Here is a 25331-nt window from a genome sequence, read left to right as displayed (position 1 = left end):
GGTAGGCCTTAACATATATGACAAAATGCATGAAGTCCTGTGGATGAGCTATGGTGGGGGGTACAGATTGGAAAGAGGAAACTAAATATGATTAAGATATATTATATGAAATCCACAAAAATTCAATAAAAACATACTTTTAAAATAATATAAAAGAAGTATAATAATAGAGGACTTGAATTCAGGGGGAGTAGTAACTGGGTAAGAGCGGAGATGTGGCAGGGGATCTAAATACAATCAAACTACATTGTAAGAAATTCTTAAATAATCAATAAAGATTAAAAAAAAATAGGGAGGCTACAGATAGGTGAAGACTAACACAGGAGAGTCATTTCATGATGGGGGAACATTTCACGGTAAGGATCCCCAATCCCATGATCTTTCTGTAAATGTTCCCCTCAGGAGAACAGAGGCATGACTGGGGCAGGGCCTGTGGTATCCGAGAATTGCACACCACCCATGAGCACCATGTATCACTACATACCATCCAAAGGAGAGCTGAAAGCAGGAAGGAGAAGCAACCTGTCAATCACAGGTCTCCAGATGCTCCACACAATGTTGCAGGCCCCTGCTGATGGGGGCCAGGCTCAGTTCATAACTCATTCAACCTTCTTTGAATCTTAGAACAAAAATTAGGGGAACAATCCTTCTAAGTCATGCAAGGGACAGGACTCCCCAGAAATGCCATCCTTATGACAAAGAGCAAGATTAGCACAGCTGAACATGCGTAGGGAGTGTGACCAAACACGTGATCTGCACAGGGGTGTAGAAATCGGCACACTTCCTACAGCTTCCTAACACACACTCCCCAAACTCTTCCACAGTTCACTCTCTCCTGTGCGTTTCCTGGAGCAGTGTGGCAAAGAACTGGACTGCTGCTCTGAGCTTCCTCTCACCCACACAATTTCTATCTCACCAATACTGATATTTAAATTTAAATATTTAAATCCTCCTAACTCCATTCCATATCAAACCTCTGAGTGAAACCAAACTTGCCATCCTTATTTTAAACAGAAATCACAGTAATAGTGACAACCTACAAGGCCACCAATATAAATGCGTGGTATTTTATTTTAACTGAGGCAATTGCCAACTTGGTGCAAAATAATTCTAGCTCACTTATGACTAAGCTTTTATTCAAGAGAAACAAAACCAAAAAGAAATACAGAGAAAGAAGGTTAGACTCAAATATTACCATATAATAAAATCGTATCAACTGAATGGGCCATAAATTACAAATGATTGACAATCAAAGAATTTGTTGTCAGCGATAAAATAAATCTTGCTGAAATATATAAACAGTTTTTGCATAAGTGATGGTGTGAGTCGCTCAACCCACTTAAAATATTTCCCAGCATCTTTGATGTATTCATATCCAATAAATATGCTATTCTGTATATATAAGATCTTAGACACTCAATAAAATACTTCTACCTCTTTCTTCATACCTGTGACTCTACCCACTTACACAAAAGAAAATCAGAACTCTGCTGATGATCAGAGCCTAGTAACTAGCACTGAACAACTCTTCATTTTGAATCAAGCCCAGATAACCAAACCAAAGACCTGATAAGAATGTACATGCAAGGGCTGGAGAAATGGCTCAGAGGTTAAGAGCACTGGTTGCTATGCAAGAGGACTCAAATTCAGTTCCCAGTACCTACATGGCTACTAACAATCACCTGTAACTCCATCGTCTTCTTCTGGCCTCTATGGGCATTGCATGCATGGGTGCACTTACATACATGCAGGCAAAACACTTATACACATTTTTAAAAAGAAGAGCATGCATGTAAAAACCCAGGAGCAACTGTCCTGGAATGGACCTGAAGTCTCTTCCCCAAAGACTAGTTTTCAGAGTATCAGAAGGTACTCTGCAAGCTACCAAAGGGGAAAACCAATCAATGGCCTAGCTGTGAAGTCTACAAACCACAACAATGACTGACCCATCAAAATCCCTCTATTGGTGCAGTATCTCTATTGGGGGTAATCAAGGCCTGTCTGATTGACTTAAGGCCCACTCAGCTGGAGGGAATCCATGTCTGGTTCTGTAAACATAGCCAAGTACACATGGCTGGAGAGGTCACAGAAACTAGGGAAGAGCCTGCTACTGCCACTTTCCTAAACGATCTTACTCAATTCTTACTAGATTCTAAATGCTTATCCTTACATTCACAGACAAGTGTAGCCCTCATCACTCTTCAAAGAAGCTTCTTCTTGCAACAGACAGAAATCATGACAAAGTTCCACAACTGGTCAAAATGCAGAGAACAAGTGACTGTGGGGTACACAGTCTTAACTAATACATCTACAATGCAACCTCTACTCCCAAGGGTCAGGGAACATCACAGAAGGATTTTAAGAGTCAGAGGAACAGGACACCCACTGCTAGATAATGTGTTCTAGACATAATAGGAAGGCTGTGCCCATGAAATCTCGACAGTTAAAGTAGCCTAACAAGATCTGCGTTATGATAAAAACACTTGACATAGGGGTCCCACCTTAAGATGAAGAGTTGTAGGCAATCAAAAATAATGAGGGGAAAAAAATAAGTTTTGTTCAGGGACTAACACCCTAATCGATTATCTAATCCCAAATGATCGACCCTAAACACATGTACACATGAGCACAGCTAAATGGACTCATTTCATTATACATATATATATATATATGCATGTATGTATATGTCGCAATAACAATGAAAGAAGAGGACACAAATCTGAGAGGGCATTGGGGAGACATGAGAGGAGATGGAGGGGGAGGGGTGTAAATGGTACAAATATAACACTCCTCATGTATGAAAGTCCCCAAAATTTAAAAAGCCCATAGCAAAATGTTAGAAAACTCAAACCCATCAGTATATGAAAAGGGTTTTAGGACCAAGTGGGGTTTATCCTGGGAGCACAAATTTGGTTTAACATTTAATATTCAATGAAATCCAAAAAGAAAAACCATATTATTATCTCAATATATGCAGGAAAAGCATCTAATAAAATCCAACAACCTTTCATAACAAAAACCCTCAGTAGAGATGGAAGAACACTTTGATGACAATACTGAACACGTAGGAGAAACCTACAAAACTACTGTACTCGGTGGTGAAAGAGCACTTTCCCTCTTGAGAATTAGTCAACAATAGATGTCTTCTTACCACTTCCATTTCAGTACTATGCTGGTGGTTCAGGCAATAAGGGCAAGAAAAATGCGTATGTGTTTAATGGAGAAAAGGAACATGTAAACTGTCTTCATTCACATAATAATTGTGTTTAAGGTAAAAACTAAAGAATCTTTGAATACTGAAACTAATTAGCCAGTTTGACAATGTGATGTGTATAAATCAACATACTTCCATATGTCCAACATAAATCCAACCTGTTTCTATATACTAGCAACGAGCAAGAAGACTGTTTATAAATTCTCTTTATAATATCAAAACCATAAAACACAGGGACAAACCCAGCTTTCTCAGTGAGCTCAAAAAGCACATGACAATTTACCAATAATGTACATTGCAGAGATAAAGATCAATGGTAGAACATTTGCCTATAGTGCCCAAACACTACAATTGATCCCCAGTGCTGCAAAAAATAATAAAAGCAATAAAGTTAAGAGTTCTCTCCAACTATTTCATAATTCAAATTTCAACTTTTTCTTTTGGTTATGAATATGATTTACTATGGTCTAGCTGAGATTCTATCAGAACAATTCCAGAAAGCTCTAAAGCCTTTAGAAAAAAAGCAGAACTGTTGTATGGCTCATATTTACTTAACACTACTGAAAAACACATCCAAATGTAGGTTAAATTCTAATTTCTCCAAATTAAAGAACTACAACTGAGCCAGCTTTTTTTCCTCCAGGGTTTAATTAAAGCAAAAAATAAGAAAATGACAAACGGCAAGGTATGAAATTTAAAACAAAAAATAAGCAATAAAAACAAAAAGTAAATCTCTATAAAATACTTTCCATTCATACTGCATATAAAATAATTATTCTAAGATCAAGAAAAATATACAGAATAGAAAAAATACAGAATACAAGATAAGCAATCACTGACCTCATAAAATGCTGTAATGTTACCTACCACATTAAGCTATAGACAAGCAACTAGAACTATCCAGTTCCTGTATGGTAGATGAGACAGAGGTATAGGATACCACAGACCAGGCAAAGAAAGGATGTTCAATCCTGATGTTTCCAACTCCAGGAAAGTCCTTTTATAGGGGACACTAGCTTTCCTTCACCTTAATGGTTCCATTTCATGATCTCATCCTGGGATATATGTTGCCCACAAGAATCTATCAAAGTTTCTCGAAGTCTTTTCATTTCTGGTTGAATTCACAAACCAACCGTGACTGCAGAAACCTGTGCTTCTGACATTATATTCATCAAAAGAAGATAGACATATAACAGGATGAACTGTGTGATTCCATCACCATGAAGCTCATAAATACACAACTTTGATTGAAATAAAAACAGGATTTCCAGCTGGGCCTGGTGGTGTATGTCTTTATTCCCAGCACTTGAGAGGCAGGGACAGGTGGGTCTCTGTGAGATTGAGGCCAGCCTGATCTACACAGTTCTAGGCCAGCTAGGGCTACAGGAAGACCCTGTCTTGGGTAGGAATCTAGATCAGTGAGTGAACTAGGAAGGAACCCTCTAGAGTGATGGAAATTTTCTCTATCTTCATGTGGATGGTAGCTACACAGATGCACATATGTAAATTCATTAAGCAGTTATCTTAGTTAAATGTCTATTGCTGTGATAAAACCTTTTGAGGGAGAAAAGGGTTTATTTGACTTACAGTTCACAGTCCACTGTGAAGGGAAGCCAAGGCAGGAACTCAGGGCAGGAGCCTGAAGGTAGGAACTGAAGCAGACTAGCTCCCTGCCCTGTGCTCAGCCTGCTTTCTTACACAATACAGGTCAGCCTGCCCAGGGGTGGCACCACCCACTGTGGGCTGAGCCCTCCCACATCACTTAATAATCAAGAAAATGCCCCACAGACATGGCCACAGGCCAGTTCAATAGAGGAAATCCCTCAGCTGCGGTTCCCTCTACCCAGGTGTGTCAAGTTGACAGCTTAAGCTCTCTAGCACAGCAGGATGCTTCAGGTTCTTACCCTTTATGTACCTCCCAGGAAATATGGCAACCTCAAAAACACCCATTATTTGTCTGTACTTTGGTCTCAGACAAGAGATATCTTCACAGAAATACCTGTGTATCTTCAGACAATGGTCAAGGTCTCATATGTCTTCACAGAATTCCCATCCTGATGCATTATGAGTCAGGCAATCTTGTTTTAGTCTCACTTGTCAGTCAACCAGATGTCACCCACCCTAAAACTGCCTAATAACTGATAAATTTGCCCCAGATGACTGCTTCGTTCACACATACATGAGAGGGCATGCTCGAGGAGCTTTAATGTGCACCATGCTATTGACTAAGCTCATCTATACATTTGGAAAGTCTTAAAACACAGTGCTGTTAAACACGAGAGCACAGTATTAACAATACTGTAATGACAGTCTACTGGATGCTAGGCACACTCCTTTTTTCTCAAGTAATTAATGCTGTAATTATGATCCTGTACTGTAAGTACCGCCAGTGTACAATGCTTTAAGGAGTGTAGATAGGAAAAAATGAACCATGCATTAATAGACCAAGAACTGGGGTTCTAACTATCATTTACAGCAGTCTAAGTCTCTCTGAGAAATCTTTACCTGGGTAAGTCAGAACTTGAAACTGCTGGACAGCTTTTCACATTCTAATTGGGAAACTACTGGCTATAACCAAAATGCATAAACTTGACTGATGCTATTTCATGCAACTGGAATTGTGGTAATTTGCTTTAATGGCAGAAGAGGTTTGCAAATTCAATCCTGATCAATCAAGCCAGTGAACAAAGATAAAGTAAAAAGACAATAGTGTTTTCACTCTAGGAACTCAAAGTTTATCAGGATGCGCTACACCATACAACTCTCCAGGCAAATCCATCAAAAGCCATGGTGGATATCTAACAAACTCAACAGACTGAACCACAAAGGAAAATCTGCAGTGGAGGAGCAGAATGGACACCAGAGATGACGCCTGACAGTGGCCTTGCCCACGACTTTCCAGCCACTATGTCCTTGGGCACGTCATTCCATCTTTCTGAGTCCTGAGTTGTGATTCCTGCTTTGCTTCATCACAAGGATCAATGAGAGAATGACCCCAAGCCCTCTGGACTTGCACTCTGTGAGGCTATGATGATGGAAAGCTTTCTACCTCTCCCTACCAAGAAAGCTCTCAGATGCCCAGCAGTGACGGACAGTGCAGGAAAAATTTTCATAGGCTCATAGAAGGTTAACCCTAAAACAACCTTTCCAGATACTATCTGGCAATGTGCCCTGTCATTGGATAAATCAGAAAATAGTAACAATCTCCACCTCCTATGCTCCTTCCTACAGTCCAGATAATGTGTTTAACCCATATCAGACCAGAGGTCAAGCCTGATCGTGTTACCCTGTCCAAGTAATCAATATTTGAATTGTCTCCATTCCTAGGCCATTTAGGGAACACCTGGTCCAGGGGTGAAGGACATGACCTGGGCTTCAGTCATTGGGGCTTCCTGCGGCTGTGTGCCTGAGACTGGTTCAGGATATACATGTAACCCAGTCTGAGCCAACAGAGTCTGTCTTGTGGGGCTAGACCAAGACTCACACTTTCTTCCGCTGGATGATGGTGGAAGGAGATAGGCTGAGAAACTGTTGACAGCCTCCTGAATTACAAGGGGAAGTCAAGTCTGAGAATGGTGTCAGCACACAGGAAGTGGAGCCAGAATGGGGAGAAAGAAACCAGATCCCGCTGACATCATCAGAACCCCTAAGCTAACTCCAGGATTTATCTTAAGATAAATTCCTATTTTACTTAATCTAGTCTGTACTGAGTTTGGAAGCGTTGCTTATAAGCTGTGAAACAGTAACACACACCCCAGTGTTGTCTGCTTCTGTTGAACCACAAGCACCTTGTGGCCAGAGACTGACTTCTGACCCCCAGTTAGAGTTTAGTGAACTGGCCTGATCTTTGGAACATTCTGGAGCTCCAACATACAGAAATTAAATAGGTCACCTTCTGGCTCTCCCAAGAAAAACATATGCCTAACGCAGAAAATAACAAAACTATGCAAAACCGTATAGTGAGCATTTCACCATCAATTCTAGCTCATTCCTGCCGAAATCCCTGCATCCCTGTTGAACAGCTATGGTATTTGGCTTCCCAGCTTCTCTATATTGCTACATCTTCCCTTCCTTCGGAGACAGTTTGGGAAGAAGGCAGGAGTGGGTTCATGGCCTGATCTAACCCATTATTTCATTTTACAGTGGAGATAACACTATTTGTCATCATGTCAGTAATGTGCAGAAACCACTTATTTATAGGGACTGTGCTCATTCCTGATACCAGGTTCCTTCTGCATCCCCAAAGAACTAAGCAATAGTTATGACCTTCAGGGAAAAGTGAGGTCTTAGTATATAATCTACCCTGAGGCTCACTCCTAGGGGGCGGAAGCAAGAGCTCTGCCTGAAATAGAGTCCTTCTGACTTCAGTAAGGATAAGCCAGATCTCTCTTCTACTGCCTACAAAAGCAGTTATCAGAAACTTTTTACCCAAATGAAATCTTAAGTGAAAGCTCAAATACACAAAGGATGAGGGAAGGGTGGAGGGAGAGAGAGCAGGAGGGGGCTCTGTGGACACCAACAAGCAGAGGGCATAAATCCACACTCCCCAGGCCCTACCCACAGCTCCAGGCCACTCAGTATGTCCAAAGGACCCAGGCGGCCTTCCCCTGTCATTTCACTGCTTCTCAGATGATATGAAAATCAAGGAGGGAGCAGCAAATTAATACACAGCTGAAATTCATAGCTCAAGTGAGTGTTTAAAACCATTTCCATTTTCTTTGGCTGAAAAGGCCAGATACCCACAGGCTATGTGAAAGGAAAACAAAGGCAACCATCCAAGTAATTCAGCCCGAAAACTTCCTCTGCTCCAAACAGAGAAGCATGGGTCCTGGTCAAAGCTGAACAAGGAATTAATTAAAAATGAACCCCCAAAGAGGCTTCAGAGACTAGGTGCCCAGGTGCTCTGACCCAGGTCGCGTCTCTGCTCACAATCATGTCCCTAGAGCCCTGTCCCTAATAACTAAACTGGAGGCACACCAGCTGCACCTAGGACGTTTTCAACCTGTTTTTAAGATTTTCATGCAGATCTTTTGTAAACTGCATTTCAAGTGCTAAACTGGTGCATAAATTTATCCTGTAGTTTTGTGTGCTGGCACAGTACTCATTAGCTTGTCTTTGTAAAGAACTGTTTGCCAGCTCTACAGGAGAAAGCAAAAAGTTCCGCTATTAAACAAGATATTCTGTATTTATGGCACAGAATTCCTTCCCCCATTCCATGCTTGTCCCCTCCTTGCTCTGGGAATCCTTCCCAGGATGTCCTGTTGGGTTCTGTCCACCTTCAGCCCAATCCAGCAAAATAAAAAAGCAACCGTACATTCTCAGGACAAGTATGGAAGTTCACCAGCTCTTATCAAGTTCAAAGGCAAAATGGGCAACTTCCATTGTGATGGCTACAATTTCCAAATTGGAATTGCTAATATATCAGAAGCACGGAGAGAAGGGACTTCATACCTCAGAAACCCATCAAAAGGGGACATCTCCCAGACAAGAGAAATTCCATAGATATTCACTAACAGAACACTCTGTGCCAGTCCGAGTGAGGACAGAGGCCATGCTGTCCTTGCCCTCAAGGCTCTGAGTCTGGTGGAGAAAGCTGACCTTCACAACAACAACAACAAGGCTCTTTGTTTCCAGGAGCTTTCTTTAAAGTCAAGGGCAGACCTCCCTGCAGAAAACAGATCCAGGAGATAAGCTGGAGACAGAAATGAGAGCCCTAGTGATCTTGCCATAATTTAAAGATTTCTTCATACTTCCTAATTATGAGTAGCAAAGGCAGGCTTGGGGGTAGGACCTAGTGCCCAATGTGGGTTAAATAAATTGATATCTAAGCCCAGGCAAAGTGTCTGAGACATTGCTTTGCTTGTTGGTGCATGTGAAGTGCTAGCCTTAATGTAAGTGAAGACACAACATTGAGTGTTTGGAATCTGTACCTTACAAGGTATCAGAGGACCTAGCCTCAGTTTCATCACTACTGATATGCTATGACCTTTGGTGAACCCTCTCTCTGACACACTCCCTAGGCTCCTCTCTGGACTATATAATATAGTCTATCTGCATACAGCCACGGTGCCTCCTGCCACTAAGACATAGAATGGCTTTGCACATGAGGCCCTTCTTTTGATTCTTTCTGCAGCCCTGATGACCTTGGGATCAATGGCTTACATGGCCCTAAGGATTCTAGACATCTGAAATTCTGGCCTCCCAAAGAGCCTCCTAAAGAGTACTAGACAGAACTAGACCCAGAATCCTTCATGTCAAGTCTCAGAATGCCCAGGTTCTCTTCTATCAACTCTTTCTTCCCATCCTACTTCAAAAGAATCTTGTAAAATCTTGGAACCAACCAGCTCTAAAAGGAGACACCTATCCAAAGGCCACCAATCAATAGGACTACACCCAAGGCGTCTTCAACCTCTCTCCTTATTCAAAGGGCACATCTTTCGTCCATTCATTTTTCAAAGTGAGCATCTCCAAAAAAGAACACGCCATCTCAAGCATCTGTCAGCTCTATTTCTGTAAGCCATATCTATTGACTGAAGGGAGGAGAGACACTTGCCTCAGTACTAATAACCGAGTCGAGAAACCACACATAGGAAGTGTCTCTGCCAGCAAGGCCCACAGACCATGTAAGCAGAGGAGAGGGCCTGCCAAGAAGCCCAGAGGAACCTCGTGCACAGCACATAGACTGAGAACAGACAGAAGATGAAGAAGCATGACTGTAAGTCCAGGGCACCAACCTGAGTCAGAGTGGATGAAATGCCACTGGCTGGAGCCAGTGCTGTCCCAGGGAGCCTGCTGCTGTGATGGCAACATTGCACATGCATGTGACTTGGTAGCCCATACACAGACACAAAATGACCAGTGATCACCATTTTACCATCTTGGACAGTGTGGCCCAAGGCTCTCAGGCAGTGCACCTTAGAAACAAAGGACCAAATTTCCAATAGGGCCCTTCTCTAAAAGCAAAGGCAGGGGCAAGGCAGTACATTGCCTGAAACCCAGCACTCAGGCAGCATAGGCATGAGGATAAGGAATCGGAGGCCAGCCTGGGCTACACAGTGAGACCCTGTCAAAAAAAGAAAAACAAAAGAAATAGAGGAGTGCCTTGGGTCAGTCTCATCCATAAATAAAACAGAGTTTGAAGTCCTTGTGCTTCAAGGTAGACCATTTTTACAGACTACCAATTCTCTTTCCCTAAATACTGAACCTAACCTTCCCACCTTCACAAAAAGTGGGGGGATAGAAACTGGGCATGCCCCAAGGTAAAAGTTCAGAATTCCAGGCCTATTTGTAGTCTATGACCTTGAGCAAGTACCATCCTCTCTAAACCAGGTGCCCCTGCCCCACCATCATTCAGACAAGAGAAGTAAAACAAGACATATTTAAGGCCCTTTATAATTTTAAGTTTCTAAGATAAGAATGTATGCTTCAAAAATGTACAGGAAGGTCTGGGGAATGGTTCAGTGGGCAAGAGCTCTTGCTGCACAAACATGAGGACCTGAGTTCAAATCCCCAGAACCTACCTAAAAAGCTGGGTGTGGTCCTGCTCATACACCTGTAACCCAAATGCTGAGGAGGGGTGACAGAGATAGATTTGTTGGGGTTTGCCGCCAGCCAGCCTAGCTCCAGGTTCAATGAGAGGCTCTATCTCAAGAGAGTAAGGCAGACACATAATGTCCTCCTCTGGGCTCCACAGGCACATATACCAGCACACACACATGCATATACAGCACACACACACACACACACACACACAAAGAAATATGCACAGCACTTAATCAAAATTTCAAACTTTTATGCTGGAAGCATAGCATCCAGAAAATGAGAAGGGCTGGACGTACAGCTGGCCATGGCAGCACAGGCCTTTACTCCTAGCACTCAGGAGGCAGAGGCAGAGGTGGAGGCAGAGGCAGGCAGACCTCTGTGAGATAGAGGCCAGTCTGGTCTCCATTCCACACCAGCTGGGACTACAGGGAGACCCTGTCTCAAAAAAAAAAAAAAGAGGCAGAGGGGGAGGAAGAGGCAGGCAGGCCCCTTGGAAAAAAAGGCCAGTCTGGTCCCCATTCCACCCCAGGGGGGACACAAGGGAGGCCCTTTCTAAAAAAAAAAAAAAAAAAAAAAAAAAAGCACATATTCTGCAACCCAGAGTCTTGACTCCTAAGGACTTACCAGAGAAGGGCTGCGTATGTGCACAAAGAGGCACACAGAAGGCGATTCGATGGGGCAAAACTTTTGGAATTAACCTGAATGCTCATCAGAAAGAGAATAACTACCTAAATTGTGATCCATTCTCACACGGATATTTTCACAGTATCTAAGAAGTTCCAGGCCAGCTGGGCCAACAGGAAAACCTCTTCTCAAACAAACAAAAAAAAAAAAAGTGAGGCAAAAACAAACAGGAAAGGAGAAAATGTTTGCAAATTATATTTTTGATAAAGAACTGGTATCCAGAATATAGAAAGAACTCTTACAACTCAACAATAAAAATGACCTAATGTAAAAATGAATCAAGAGACTGGGAATGTGGCTCAGTGGTACAGTACTTGCCTAATATGTGGAAAAGCCCGAGTTCAAGCCCTACCACCTAAAAGCAAAAGGAAATAAAAATAAAAAAAGCAAAGGATCTGAACAGACATCTCTCCAAACACACTAAACAAACAGCCAACATGCATGTGAAAAGATACTATAACTAGTCATCAGGGAAATGGAAATCAAAGCTATAATTAGATATCACGTCACACCCGCCAGGATGGTTATAATCTAAGAATGGCAATACCAAGTGTGAGCACAGTAGACATTGGAACCTTCATCCTTTGCTGGTGGGGAAGTGAAGCAGCCCAGCTGCTTCGGAAAACAATTTGTCAGTACCTCAAAATGTTAACATTACTACATCCCCGGCAATTCCACTATGAGATAAATACCGAGAAAACTGAAGCCATATATTCCACGAAAACTGCACATGAATATTCTAGCAGCATTATTCATGACAGCCAAAAGCAGAAACAGCTAAGCATGATGGTAAGCCTGTTTACCCAACCAGCTCCAGAGGCTGAGGCAGAACAATCACTAAATCCAGGAGTTAAAGACCAGCTTCATCCACACAGTGAAACACACACACACACACACCCATCTCAAGAAAAGAATGCAAACAACACAAATGCCCATCAGTTAATGGAGGGATAAATAAAATGTGGTATATCCATACAATGGGAGATTATTCGGACATCAAAATACACGAACTACTGACACAGTATGCTATGCAGAACAGAGAGACTACCTACTACTGTATGAGTTATTTATATGAAATATTCAGAGCTAACAAATCTATAGAAACAGGAAGAAGAGTGTTTGAGGGGCAGAGCTGGAGCAAGAGCGGGGTGGATAGAGTGACGGCTTGTGGGATTTCATTTGAGGTGCTAGAAATGTTCTTAAGGTTGATTTTGATGATGGTTACTCAATTCTGTTAATATAGTTAAAAACCATTGGATTGTACAACTTAAACTGAAGTGCATGCTCTAAAAAAAAAAAGAAAGAAAGCTACAAACATGCCATCATTCCTACACAATTAATTCATCACTCCTACACAGTTAATTCTTTTTTCTCTTTCACCTCAGGTCCCAATTCAAAGTGTCTGTGGCTAGTGCTGCTCGTCTGAGCCTGCCTACGAAACACTGACGTAGGGCAAAGACAATTCACTCATAACTGAAGGAGGGGCTTCCTCATGAAGCGGTTGGTGCTGGCTCACCAACAAGAGTGGAGAACTCTGCTACAGCCAACGTGACATTGTACTTTCCTACTATCAGAAATGCATTTTTCTTAAAAAGAAAAAAAACACACACACACACAGAAATGTACACTGTCTCCTGAGTCAAGCCCAAGGAACCCTGCCCACAACCGAAGTAACTTTGCTTCTGTAAATAACTCAAGCAACAGCTGTGAACAGTCTAATTTCATGGCTTCCCAAGGAGCCCCCAGCCCTGGAGGGGGTCAGCACATACCGCTGCTCTGCAGAAATCTGGGACTGAGTTCCCTGACTCACATTTCTCTGGGATAACCTGAGGTATGCCTTACCAAGGAATAAAGAAGTCCTCTAAAATCCAGATGGGAGCCAGGAATAAAACATCTCACTATAGCACTTTCTTAGGGCCAAAGGAAAAGTCTGGGTGCAAGAATTCTGGGCACAGGAGAAAGTTCAGGCAAACAAGACCACAGACTTGGAGAAGTGTGACAGCAAAACAGTAGGGCTGTTTTGTTTAATAAACACACCAGACTCATGTAAATAAGTGTTCCCTTCCAAGTAGTGAGTTTAGGAAGCCAGACACGTAATTCTAATAGTATTGCCATTCCTCAGAACATTTTCAAGATGCCAGTAAAAATCTTCGTGAGAGCCCCTGACACATTCCATTTGAGAGCTTCGAAAACAGGAAGACTTGATTCTTTGAAGATAGATTTCATTTTCTTACAAATACCCAAGAGTTGGACACAATGGCTGGAGAATAAGTTCAGCAATAAACCTGGACCGCCCCATCTCCAGCCAGAAGAAAGGCAGAATCAAAAGCAGAAAGAGGCTCTGGATGCAGTTCTGAAGACAAGTCTTCTAACATCATGGGTACAGCTACCAGAATGGCTGTTCTGAGGAGGAATCTGTTTCAATCCAGTAAATTCAGGTGTTTTCACTGGGCAATCCGAGTCTCTCTCCAAGGGCCTGGGGGTGGGAAAGAGAAGCTCTCTCCAACTCTAACATTGTTCCAGGTTGGAAAGAGAGACCATCAAATCCCTGTGGAGAAAATGTCAGGGGCTAATGAGATAGCTCAATGTAAAGGTTCTTGCCACCAAGTCTAGTAACCTGAGTTTGTTCTCTAAGAACCACATGGTGGAAGGAGAGAATTGATTCCTACAAATTGTCCCCTAATCTCTAATCTTCACATGTATGCCTTGGCACATGCACATGAACACACACATATACACACAAACACACAGACACACAGACACACACACACACAAAAGCCCTCGGTTTAGTCCCTGCATTGCATACACACACACACACACACACACACACACACACACACACACAGCCCTGGGTTTAGTCCCTAGTCCCTGCATTGCATAAGCCAGGCAAGGAGACACACTCCTACAATCCCAGCATTGAAGTGATACAAGCGAGAGGACCAGAAGTTCAAGGTTGTCCTCAGCTAGGTAATGAGTTGGATGCCAATCTGGGTTATACAAGACCTTGTCTCAAAAGAGAAAGGGGGAAGAGTAAGAGAGAGGAAAAAATAGTCAAAGCAAGCCAAATGTGGTGACACAAACCTATAATCCAAACACTTGGGAGGCTGAAGCAGGAGAATCTAGAGTTCAAGGCCAGCCTGGACTATATAGTGAGATCAGGAAGGGGGGAGGGAGGAAAGGAAGGGATTCTTTTTCAGAGGAAGGAAGGAAGGAAGGAAAGGAGGGAGGGAGGAAGGAAGGAAGGAAGGAAGGAAGGAAGGAAGGAAGGAAGGAAGGAAGGAAGGAAGGAGCAAACAAAATAGTCAAAACAAAGCAACCTCTGGGTCGACTCTTACACAGTGAAGTGTCATTGATAGTCAGTCATGTTAAGCACCCCATGCCAGAGGCTGTGCAAGATTTATGATAAAGAGAGAAGACTATCCCTGCCCACAAGAAGTTCAGATTCTCATTAGAAATAGGAAAACAGTCTCACATCAAACACAAGCAGACCTATGGTTTGGCTTCCCCCAGGGGACTAGTCCTCTTGGTGCTCTAGAAAACAATCCAGGTCGGCACCCAAGTGCACAGCCACCGCCCCTGGAAGGAGTGAGACCCATGTGGCAGAACGTCCAGCCTCAGATGGATACCCAGCCCCAGGCAATGACCAAATGCATTACTTCGGTTTTTTATCACAGATAAAATGAAGACAAATTGAGGAACAGGGTGAAGATGTGATATTAACTGTGCTCTGTTCACACTTAACACCAGGAAATGTCATTGGCTTGCCCAGAGGCCTGGCTAGGTCCTAAGCCTATCCATTACTAGGCAAAATCGTTTGTGGTTTGCATTTCACAAGCACGGTGAATTCCACAAATCTCAAAGAGCTCAGGAACAATCCAGATTTCAAATAACAGCTGGTTTTGAAATTCTGAAGTAGTAACTCCTGGGTGGGTAGGAAGGGGCATCAAGCTCCAGGTCTGACAAGCTCTAGGTCTGATAGGCTTGTCAGGCCCTCTCTATGCTTCATCTCCATCTGCATCATCAGCCGCCCCCCTCCCCAGAATCTTTGCCCTGAATGCACTAGCCGGTATGGTGTGATTCTTCCATGTAGAGCCCAGCCTGGCACTGGAATCTTGGGGAGACAAGAATGAAACTGAGGTTCGGGGTCCTGTGTTGCTCTCTGGAGAGAAGATGAGGCCTACAGTCCTCTCTCTGCAGTTACTCTTTATCAAACAATAACAAGGACAATGCTCTTCGTGTATACCCTGACATAGATGAACTGCTTTCCTATACATCCCACTGAAGTTTGCACTCTCTAGGACCACTGAGGAAAGCCAGGGTCCTACAGAAGTAAAGTCACAGGGTGGGACCTCAAAGCCAGGTCTCCTGCCTCCAAGCTCAGCATTCTCTCCAGGACATTCCCCATGCTCACTGCAGGACATGGCACTGAATGGTGAAGTGACCACTGACTGGCCCTCTGCAGGTTGATTCCCTCAACAGTATTTAGGGAACTCTTCAGAAGTTTATTTGCCTCATCTGCAAAATGGGGATGTGAGTCACTCTTCTACTGCTTTGTTCTGAAAGCAAGCAAACCCATACAAAATGTCCATCCTAGTCCCTACGAACAGTGTAAGTCACAACACAGAGGCCTTAGTAGATCAGGCACAAGGGCAACACATTCCCACAGAAGCATCAGTGGAATACACTATCAACACGCATGCATGTTGCTCTGCTCTCAGCCACCAGCTCCCAGCTCAGAGACAATGACCTCAGCATCTCTTAAGAGCAGCTGGCCAGCAGGCCAACATACTGGCTGCCCCTACAACTTTCTGTAGCCAACAAGCCCTGAGCTAGGAACAGGAGCAAGCTCCATGCTGAGGGAAAGGGAAGGGACATGCTCCTCTTCCCACTGTGTGGGCAGAGCTACAAGAGAAAAGGAAAAGTTCATGAGGCCAAGGAAAGGAAACTCTCAAAAGATCATGGGCATTTAACAGGTGTGACCTGTGGCTGGTTTATCAAAACCCTAGAGCACTTCAAAGAGGAAAATGGAAAAGATGCTCCCCAATGCTTGGTCACTGCCAAGCCCTTGAAAGGAGGAAAAGAAAAATTCTCTGGAGCTACTCTTGACCCATTAACTAATATCTTTTGGTAAACTAGGGCTCACTTGGATGTTACTTTACTGATTCTTCACAGTGACCCCATGCCAAAAGTGAAAGAAAGATTTCTACCCCTTCTTTCCAAGATGACAAAGCCAAAGCCAAGGAAGGGAGGGTCACGTGTTCAGTCACAAAGCTAGACAACACCTAAAGGGAGACCCAAACCCAGAACTTTGTCCAAAGTCCCTGCTGTCCCAAGCAGGGAGGGAGTCAACTCAGACCCCGATGACCAGAGAAAGAGTAGTTTGATGTGCAAGAGAATTAATGGTCCAGCACTTGCGGTTCCCACATGAAAGCACTTTCAATTCTCTCAACAGCTCGAGGCAAGTGTTACTATCATCACTCCCATCTCCAGGTGAGGTCAGAGACCATGTGGTGGAGACCAGTCACCTGGGCTCTGGTAAGCCCTGCCTCTGGCAAGACACATCATCCTTGTGTAAGCCCAGGTCTCCCACCTAAGTGACATGAAGTGGAGGACTCCACAATGCTAGGACAACAGCATGGCAGAAAGATCAGGTGATGTCCATGTCCCAACTGCTGCTTGATCTCCAGCATGTCACTCAGTAGCCCCAAGCTTCTGCTCGTCTCTAAAACATGAGCAATACTCATAAGGTCACTGTAAGAATGAAGTCGGGCTCTGTGATACAAGCCCCGTGGAGGCTGTGCATGACACAGACTTACCTATCAACATCATATTCCAACACTAGGATTCACACTAGCTACAGCAGAATGATATCCTGACCACTGAAGGAGCAGCAGTTGTCCAAGCTCTGCCCACTTAGGACCAGTAGACTGAATACCCAACTCAGTTCTTCAGCAGGTGTACTCAGGATCCTCTTTGACAGATCATCTTAGGCTGCTTAGTGAGACATATGGACTGGATCAGTCTGTTGAAAACAGCATCTGTACAGTGAGTGGCCTTGGACAGCAAACACCACCTGAGCAAAGTGACCTGAAAACGTCTTCAGTTTAGCTGCTTGGATCCTGTTGCCCCTTCACTTGAAGTCCTAGAAGATAGCCAGTCTCCCTGAGCCTCAGTTTCTTTATAAAACCCAGCTCACAGTGGGTTTTTAGGAGCCAGGCCCTGGGATAACCCTTTATCAGCCTCATTCCCTCTTTCACAGGAAGAAAAAGGCTGCTTGCTCCTATCACACAGTTGTGAAAGGAAAAGCTGGGAACTGAGCCCAGATCTAACTCCAGTGCCCACCAGCAACCTCAGAGCTGGCTATGGATAGCCTCCCAGTGCTCAGCAAACCACAACGGAAATTTCAAGAGCCCCAGACATGTGATACTCACAAGTCAACACTTTCCAAAGAGTTAAAATGCAATAAAATCTGCTTGTCGCTTAAATGTCAACTCCTCCAATCATTTTCTCTTTAATTTGATGGTTGTGGGGGTCATCAGAGGGCTACAGGGTCATAAAAACCTCTGCCCTGATTCTTTCAACCACAAGCCCTGCTCCTGCCCTGAGCCTGGAAATGCCTCTGTGTGGGAATGTGGTGGGATGGAAAAGTTGAGCAGAAATGTACAGCCTGCCCAGGGAGACCCACATGAGGCTCTGTAGTCATCCCTCCCCAGTTCCCTCTCTGATTCTATTCCTGAATCTTACCTCCTCTGGTCAGTGTTTTTAGACACCATCAGCCTCAGAATCTGGACTGAGGTCAGCAGCCCAGGTCTAGAGCCTGGCCCCACCCGTCACTACAGTAGCTTCCTGCAAGCAAGGAAACCACCTGAGCCTTGTTTCCTTGCCTATAAAATGAAGATCTTAACATTATATCACTCATATATTTACAGTGAGGATTAAGGAGATTATATATGGGAAGTCCACCTAGCTCCACGAATGCTAGCCATGAGCTGGCAACAAAGGCCATTACCACCGTGCCTCCAGATACAGTCAAGAAGACAGGGCCAGAGAACCATGAGAAGACAGACAACCAAAGAAAGCCCACTGCATCTGAGAACCAGCTGTGCCCAATCTCTCCAGTACTGCCTCAACCACTCCAGCCCTTAACCACCTTTACCAAACACTGAGGCATCTATGGCTGAATGATTCTGGCTGGTTCATATGCAAGAATAAAGTATTTTATGAAGGGGCTGGAGAGATGGCTCAGTGATTAAGAGCACTGAATGCTCTTGCAAAGGACCTGGGTTTGATTCCCAGCACAACAACCACCCATAACTCCAGTTCCAGGGAAATCTGACGCCTCCTTCTGACCTCTGCGGGCATTGCACCACACAGGTGCACTTATACACATGCAGGCAATACACTCATACACATAAAATAATAAAATATTTTTAAAGTATTTTATGAAGCCAGATGGGAGAGAAAGGAATGAGCAAAATGATCATTTAGAAGATATACAAAGAAGAGATCTTGAGGTAATTCAAAGCTGACTCAATGCCCAGCTTGCCTTAAAGAGATCATCTTTTGTCACTACTACCCCTGATATTTTCAAACCCTAGCCCTCAGTGAGAATCAGCTTGCTGCTGTAGTGAATGGGAGAGCAGTCAGTCTAGCCTAAGACCTGGCTTGGCTCCTCTCTCACTGGGTAACAATGGACAAGTCATACTGCTGAGTTTGAAATAGAACTGATTCATCCATGGAAGGGTTTCTGAGGTCCTCACGGTATTCGTGGTTCACTACTGAGGCAAATCAACACCAGGGCACCCAGCCCACGATTGCCCCACCTGGCTTTAATACATTCAATCAGCTTCATTCATAAGGTCAACCTAACATACCAAAGCTTTCTCTGCCCCCAATTAAAATATATATTCTATTTGTTATTTTTATTTTATGTGCATGAGTGTATTGCCTGTATGTGTGTGCACCTATGTCATGCAATGTCTATGGAGGTCAGAAGAAAGGCATCAGATTCCCCTAGAACTGGAGTTAAGGGCTGTTGTTAGACACCATGTGGGTGCTGGGAATTGTCCCCAGGTCCTCTGCAAGAGTAGCCAGTGGTCTTAACAACTGAGGCATCTTTCCAGTTTCCCCAACAGTGTCTTATCAACGCACTAGCCTTCCAGAAAAGATCTAGGTAAGTGCTTCTCTCTTACCAGATTCTTGCTAGTTCTCTGTGTTCTAATTTATTATTTTAGATGTCTTAATTTCACTTCCGCATGATTAAAAATTCTAAAAAGAGCCTTGAGGGGTTCACCATTAATTTATATTTCAACAATTCAGAATTTGGAAAGCACAAAGAGCAGTTCCCTTGTACATCATCAAGTCAGAAGGACCAAGGGCTCACTCCTCGTACAGAAGGCAGTGTTTGGCCCATTTACCCACTTAAGATGTTTTGTACAATTTAAAAGCATTCTTTTAAATACAGTGCTTCATTAATCCCCATTGTTATCTAGTTACTGAAGAACATTCAAGGATATCTTTACTTTTACAATATTGGTCACTTCCTGAGATTAGAAATAATAAAATCATATTTCTTCAAAACTGTTCTGGGGGGGATGGAGGATGGAGGCTGTTTGCATGAATCCTTACTATCCCTTTGAATTCTGACTTAAGCACATTAACACAGTGAGCAAATGGGCTTAATGGACTGCATTTTCCATAAAATGAAATGCTCAAAAACATGAATGATTAAATAAATGATAGCTGTGTTAAAATATTCATTTTTAATATCACAATTTTAATCCTATTTTATAGAATCAGAAAGTTCTCTGAGAATATAGAAATGTTTTCATTCATACCATAGTTTAACGTTGTGGCCTAACCCTTTAGAAAAGGAGTGGGTGCAGGGGACATCTGCATGCACAGCACTTCTGAGTCATACAAAAGCACAGCACAGACGTGGCTTACCCAGTACGAGGACCTGTGCTGTCGCTTCCTCCTTGGACTCGGTTTCTAGAAAGTGCTCTGTGAAAGCGGCCTCCCTCTGTGGAAGGATGGAAGCCCTGCGAATCTGGATGTCTTTTGCTGCCATTGCTGGAAACTGACAGCCCGTGAAGTGCCAGGTGTTGGTGATCCCCGCACCTGAGCGCCTTGGCACGTCTACTTCAATTCCCCATTAGATCTACTTTCTGGGCCTATAAGATGGCTCTGTGAGGAAAGGAGTTCGACACGCAAACCTGGTGACCTGAATTTGAGCCCCAGAACCCACCTAAAGATGGAAGGAGAGAAACAACTCTACAAAGTTGTCCTCTGACCTACACACACACACACACACACACACACACGCTGTGTCACGCACCCACACAAACACATATCATGCACACAGACATACAATAGTAAACAAATTTAAAATTCCATTTTCTAACTCCCCTCAGAGCCTTTGGAAGCAGAAGGAGCATAAATCCTATGCAAATACATAACAACAACACAATTTTAGTAAGTATGAAAAATAAAATTGTTGCTGGGCATGGTGGCACACTCCTTTAATCCCAGCACTTAGGAGGCAGAGGCAGGAGGATTTCTTGACTTTGAGGCCAGCCTGGTCTACATAGTGAGTTCCAGGCCAGCTGGGGCTACTGGGACACCCTGTCAAAAAGACCCAAAAAAAGAAAGAAAAAGAAAATTGTTAATATACAAGAACAGAGGCCAGCACAAATTATCACATATTTTCTTGCCCAAATAACAGGAACCCAAAGGCAGTATCTATCTCAAAACTAAAGTGTAGCAAACATTCCCAAACTAAGATTCAATCTAATGGGCCAGAAAGATGATTTGGTAGGTGAAGCACTTGATACATAAGCCTGGTGGTTTGGGTTCAATCCCTGGAAGCCATGTAAAGGTAGAAGGAATGAACTCACTCCACAGTTGTCCTCTGACTTCCATGCATGTATGCCACACACACAATAAATAATAATAATAATAAATGTTTAAAGACTCAATTTTTGTATTTCTTCTTAGTAACTACACGTGATGAACACAGCACACAAGGTCATGGTACCCAAAACATCAAAAGAATTGAGTCTGCTGCCTTTTATCTGAGTCACTGGTTCAAAAAAAGAGTCTACTATCTAGGGCTTGGGTTCATGGACCTTCTGTAGGCACACTGAGATGCCTACTAACAACCAAGAGAGACCATACTTCCCCGAGTCCTTTCTATATACACTGAGATAGAGAGCAACTGTAATCACTTGTCAGGATGAAATGACTGCTGGTCTCAAAGAGATGCGGTCTAGAAATAAAACAATGTGGCAGAGCACATGAAAATTTAAAATGCACATACTCAGACAGGCAGAGGTGGTGCACACCTTTAATCCCAGCACTCAGGAGGCAGAGGCAGGTGGATCTCTGTGAGTTCAAGGCCATCCTAGTCTCCATGATGAGTTCCAGATCAGCTGTGGCTACAGGGAAACCCTGTCTCAAAAAAAAAAAAAAACAATAACAACAAAAAATGCACATACTCTGCAACACAGAGTCTTGACTTCTAAGGGCCTGACTTCTAAGGTGTCTGCTATATGCACAGAGAACAATATTCAGTGGGGTAAAACTTATGGAATTAACTGAAATGCTCATCGGAAAAAGAATAAATTGTGGCCCATTCTTACATGGAATATTTTCCCAGTATCTAGGAAGCGGTCAGGTCTCTGCATAACATATGGATAGATCGACAAGACACAGTAAGTGGCAAAAAGGGAAGATACATAATACATTATGTCCCCACTGTGTGAAATCTAAAATACCCAAACCATACATATATATTTCAAAAGCCACAGATTATATCTACATGCACACACACAATGAAAACAACTCTAAAGGTTAACACCAAACTGATTACAGTAATTACAAGGAGTTGTGTGGGCAAAAGGGGGATGTTACTTTGTAGTATTTTAATTATTTAAAAGAATATATTCGTGTATTATTTGTGTAAATGTTGAATGATGATATATAGTAAGAATGCAAAATATGAAAAACAAATAGGGCTGTTCTCCAAGTCCCACATTACAGGTTTACCTTAATGAAAAGGCAGCAACGTGGGGAACCATATCCAAAGAAGCTGGAAGCCAGGGTCAAGGGACTGATATGCTCTGGAACTTAGGTCTCAGTACATATTCATTGAGAAAATGTGCCTCAATTTCCTCTCTGTGTGGGTGTGTGAGGATGCCAGAGGTCCACATCGGCTGTCTTCTCAATCACTCCCACCTTGTTTTTTGAGACAGGGTCCCTTACCTAACCTGACACTTGTGAATTTGGCTGGACTCACTGTCTAGCAAGTCCCAGGAGTCTCCTATTTCTGCTTCCTCGGCACTGAGATTCCAAAATGTGTACCATCACATCCAGATTTTTTTTAATGTAGGAGCTAAAGATCAAATCCGGTCCTCATAGTTGCATGGCAAGCTCTTTACCATCTGAGCCCCCTCCCCAACTCCTTTGATTTCTATAAACAATGTCCTCACAGCTCTGTGAATATCTATGAATTCACATTGTGTCAGACTTCCCCATGGACACTGGGACAGGGTGGACCCTTCAACACTGACTGCCCTCAGGGAGAAGATGGAGGAACTTGAACCTCTCACCCAGCCCTGTGTATCCTCACACTTATCTTTTCAAGCTGGGTTCCTACAGGGCCCAATGGCCAGGAGGGTACTACTCCACTACTTAGTCTGCAGCAGTCTGCACCTGCCTTCCCTCCCCTCAGCCAGCCCCACAATTCCCTGCAGCCTGACCCTCACATTTACTCATTCAACAATTTCAAAAGATGTTCTGGACTTCTAAAATTACCACTCACCTATCAGGGAAGAAATTTTTTTTAAACATAGCAGAGGAACTAGGGAAATGGCTCATTTGCCACACAAGCATGAGGACCTGAGTCTGGATCTCTAGCACCCAGGTAAAAGCCAGGTACAGCAGCACACATCCAGAATCTCTGCACCAGGAGGTAGAGATGGGCAGATCCCTAGAGCTCATGGGTCAGCCAGCCAGGACAAATTAATGAGCTCCAGATTCAGTGAAAGACCCTGTCTCAAAACCTAAGGTAGAAAGAAACGGAGAAGACAGTGGATATAGACCTCTGGTCTCCACACGCACAAGCATACACATGCACATGCTCTCAAAGGCACACACCACATGAACATGTACATACAACACATACACACATAAAATGATTAATTAGCAGAAACAACTATGTCATCCCAGCACTGCAGAGGCTGAGGGAGGAAGACTGTAAGTTTCTAAGACCTTGTCTCTAGAAAATAAAAGAAAATATAACTACTTTGAGGTTCTGGAGAAGAGACATTTTCCCCATCCTGAGCAGTGTCTGGAGCCCTTCTTCATCCTTATACTGTGAAGAAGGCTTCATCCTACAAGGTCTGTATCAATGACACTCCCACCCCCCAAGCTCACAGCAAGACACATACAGAGAGAGAGAGAGAGAGAGACAGAGACAGAGACAGAGAGAGACAGAGAGACAGAGACAGAGCAGGTTGGTATAAAACTGACTGATTACCTCAAGCAGTTCCTTCTTCATTCCTACCTACAGATTTTCTCATATTTTATTTCCCACATCCCCCATTTCCAGCTTTCCCTGCCTAACCAAACATCCTTACTGCCCACATGAACCCCAACCTAGAGAATATCAATCCACCTGAATTTAAAAGGCAAGACACCTTCCGCCACTTTCCTGATTTCCATCACATGAACAGAACAGGACTTGGAAGATACACAACTTTAATGGCAGAGAGCCCCAGGAGTCTGTGCACAGTAGGAGACATGAGTAAGGATGCTAAAATCTCCTCCTGGATGACCTGCAGGCCCCTGCTGGGCCAAGGACACTGGACCAACATTTCTGCCTGCAGTGTATCGGTCTAGCTGCAGTAGCGCAGGTATAGTTCCTATGATCTGGCTGCTGTTTAGTAACTCTTCTTTAATAAGGAGTTGTTGGGGTCTCTTCAGAGGTTCCCCCACCATCACCAGTATTTAACAAGACATTTATCTTTACCACTGGACAAACAGGTACTTGTCACATTTGCAGACAATTAAAATTAGACAAATGCCAGGGGAGGAGGACCTGGCCCCCAATATACCATAAGGGTCTCTGTTTCCTCACATGATCATTTGTAATACTTGAGCAGAGGTTAAGAAAGGAATCCATCTCCCACATACCTTCCCCCGGATAATGCTTGTAAGAGGCAGTATGTGAGGCTGGCCAGCAAGAGCCAATGAGACTCTGGCCTAGGAAGCCCGACAGGTGGAGGATGAGAATGAAATTCTGCCAACATCTCTGAGCCCCCTTTCTAGATGCATCTGATGAACTGGACTTTTCAGTTAGGCTGAGCTAATAAATTGCAATAGGGGTGAGGCTCAGTGGGAGAGCTCCAGTTTACAATGCATGAGGCCCTGGGTTTGATCACTTAGTAACTGCAGGTACACAGATCCATACTTTTTCTTTCAGCTAAGCCAATTTAAGCATAATCCAAGAGTTCTGGCTAACACTCTAACATACCCACCAAATGTCCTCATTTTAAGACAGTATTGTTTGTTAAAGGGTCTGAGTTGGGAAGATTGCCTGTCTAATACCTGACTATTCAACAATGAGATTCACCTTGTAAAAAACAAGGGGAGCCAGAGAGATGGCTCAGCAGTTAAGAGCACTGGCTGCTCTTACAGAGGTCCTGGGTTAGATTCCCAGGACCCACATGGCAGCTAACAACTGTCTGTAACTCCAGTTCCAGGGGATCCAACACCCTCTTCTAACCTCCACAAGCATTGCACAACACAGGTACACTTACATATATGCAAGCAAAACACTCATACACATAAAATAAAAATAATATTTTTTTAAAAAAAACAAGCAAACAAA

At 43.4% G+C, this 25331-nt stretch overlaps 1 protein-coding gene and 1 pseudogene across 2 annotated transcripts in view; both read right to left on the bottom strand.

Annotated features, from left to right (window-relative positions):
- Window positions 1-20510, bottom strand: part of LOC103749036 — a 60664-nt pseudogene extending 40154 nt beyond the window's left edge.
- Cacna1d (calcium voltage-gated channel subunit alpha1 D) overlaps window positions 1-25331 on the bottom strand; it is a 357002-nt gene that overhangs the window by 319371 nt on the left and 12300 nt on the right. The gene's annotated exons all lie outside the window — the stretch shown is intronic.

Source organism: Nannospalax galili, unplaced genomic scaffold, assembly GCF_000622305.1.
Source record: "Nannospalax galili isolate Female #2095 unplaced genomic scaffold, S.galili_v1.0 scaffold485, whole genome shotgun sequence".
NCBI classification, from domain to species: domain Eukaryota; kingdom Metazoa; phylum Chordata; class Mammalia; order Rodentia; family Spalacidae; genus Nannospalax; species Nannospalax galili.
Note: the sequence above shows the minus strand (reverse complement) of the source record. Positions and strands in the feature narration are given on the sequence as shown.